The sequence below is a fragment of the Brassica oleracea genome, chromosome C6 (assembly GCF_000695525.1).
Source record: "Brassica oleracea var. oleracea cultivar TO1000 chromosome C6, BOL, whole genome shotgun sequence".
NCBI lineage: Eukaryota > Viridiplantae > Streptophyta > Magnoliopsida > Brassicales > Brassicaceae > Brassica > Brassica oleracea.
This window is the reverse complement of record NC_027753.1, coordinates 34,694,127-34,696,577: the sequence shown is the minus strand read 5'-3', so window position 1 is coordinate 34,696,577 and position 2,451 is coordinate 34,694,127. Positions and strand designations below refer to the sequence as shown.

General features: G+C 30.8%; 1 long non-coding RNA gene across 1 annotated transcript; it reads right to left on the bottom strand.

Moving 5' to 3' along the window:
• Positions 1 to 833: 833 nt before the first annotated feature.
• Positions 834 to 1,385, bottom strand: LOC106299894. Its single transcript, XR_001261908.1, has 3 exons — positions 1,314 to 1,385; positions 1,047 to 1,142; positions 834 to 920 (listed from the first exon to the last, which is right to left on the bottom strand). It is a non-coding gene; the product is annotated as an uncharacterized LOC106299894 (long non-coding RNA).
• Positions 1,386 to 2,451: the final 1,066 nt, after the last annotated feature.

The following is a 2,451-nucleotide window of genomic DNA, read 5'->3' as shown; positions in this document are numbered from 1 at the left end:
TTTCACTTTAAGGAGTTAAAATGACTATTTATTGTTATTTTTAATAAATATTTAATATTTTGAAGATTAATAAGTCAAATACGGTAAAGATTTGATTATTAAAGAGGTGTATGGAAATTTTCATGCAAGAGAGTGAAATCCTAAATTTTTTTCAAGAAATGGCTATATCAAATCCGTGGAATCAAGATATCGATCTGATAAATGAACATATGTTAATCCAAATAACAGGTAATTATTTAGTATGATGTTCATTTCGCTTTAATTTTTAATTGGTCAGATCTCAGTTCTCAATTCATCAGGTATTTGGTCAGATCTCAATTCATCATTCATGTTAAACTGTTACTGATACAAACAAAATTAGATGATATGGTGTATCCTCAAAAATATCTAAACAACAATAAGGTCTCATGATTACGAAACCATTATCCGATCTACTTGACTACTCCTCTCGTTTTCACCTGTTATACCTGATGAAAATTTAAATATAAAGTCGGTTTTGTTTAGCGTGGCTAATTATCCCGAGTCTCTTCAATGACTCAAGCAACTCTGTAACCTGGTAACTCAAGCATTCCTTATTAGGAAATAAAAAAATATCCGCTTCACTTCACATGAGTAATTATCTTCACCCTGCATCGAATGGTTAATTTTTTTTGTTGGCCTTTAATTTTTTTTAAAAGCTTAATAGCTGATTAGAGATACTAGTTTTGCTTTAAACGATGAAACAAACTGAAATGAGTTACCCGTTTGTCAACCCAACGACAAACTAGTGATTACAACATAGCTTTATTGCAAATATATAACTTATTATCGCAACTTATTATTTCAACTGCACTCTCACCCTTCTCTCTATATTAACTAGGGAGGAAAAAAGCAAATTCCTCACGCAAGTCGGGGTGGTCTCGGAGAAGGACCTCAGACACCTGCAAAAGAGGAAATCATTCTTTAACATAACAAAAGATTTAATCATCAAACACAATACGAGAACACTGAAGAGAAGAAAATAGTTTTAATAACACACAAAAATAATTAGACACACATATATATACCTCATGGTAAACCTCAGTAACGCACTTCTTTCCTTCTATATGCATTTTCAATATTGTTATGAAAGACATGTATGCACGATCATCTTGTAACCTTGCCTACAAAGTGGTAAAAACAGGAAAGAGCAATATAATTTTATAGTATTGGCTAGTCTACAAAATATGTTATTTGTTTTTAAAAATTAAATACTTGATAGAAAAAAAAAAAAAACAGACATCGTTTATCGAATTGTCCATCCATTTTTCTACACTATGGGTGAATGTAGTTACCTTAACCTTGCGGACAAAATCAAGAGCTTGGTGAAACTCAGGCTTTTTTGGTAGAGTTTGATCGCTCTCGAGTGTTATCTTAGAACCCTCTGGTAAGAATTTATTGAAACCCAAAAGCAGGTGTTGGTCTCCCTTAAAGAGTTCGATCATCTTTGATCTGACATCACTAGGACCAATTCTGCAATGTAACACCATTTGGTTATTCAGTTGCCCGTAAGTCATAAGAGTAATTAATTATTACGTGGCCAGTAATTGAACAAACTTAAGAGGAAAATCAATCGTTAACACATCAAATATACCTGTCAGAATGGAAGTCCGTCAAGACCTTAAGGAATGTATCATATATTTCACGATTATCTTGAAAATGATCCCTCACAGTATATACATATTCATAAGCATCCTTTCTAGATGGCTTTTGTGTGACCATGATTCAAGTTGCCTAGAATTTCATTAATTATTTAGAGAAAGAGAAATATAATGAGGAACCCCAATAATAATTATAAAAAAAAATCTAAATCCTATATTTTTAAATAACTAAATTCCAAATCGTCCCAAAATACGAAGAAAAACAATCAACCAGGAGAACAATCATAGAAAACATTGCAATGAATTTCAAGGCTACCAACCAGAAAACTTGAACATATCTTAATCCACATGTTATTTTACAATATATATAATATAAAAGCGTTTGAAATGAAATTTAAAAGAAGAAGGATAAAATAAAATTAGTGAGCCTCATCGTACAATTATCGATTCTTGTAAATATCTAAGTCATCTAGAGGCAAAAGTTTTTCCTTACCTTACCACGAAGATATAACTTGAACATTAATTTCCACAACAATATATAGACGAGAGAGACTGTGGTCTTCCATTATTATACAGAGATGTATAATGCATAAAAGGAAAATATTTATTTTTAAGGTAAGATTTTAAAGAATTTCTTCTACTTTGACCTTTCTTTTTTTTCTTATTTGACTAAAGCATAACCTCTATATAGAAGACAAACTGGTAATATCATAACTTCTACTGAACTTGTGCATTTCAAGTCTTTTATAGTATTTAACATTTTACCAAAAAAATATTTTATAGTATCTATCTATACTAATAAAGTTGATTAGAAAGGCTCCACAATGCGCCA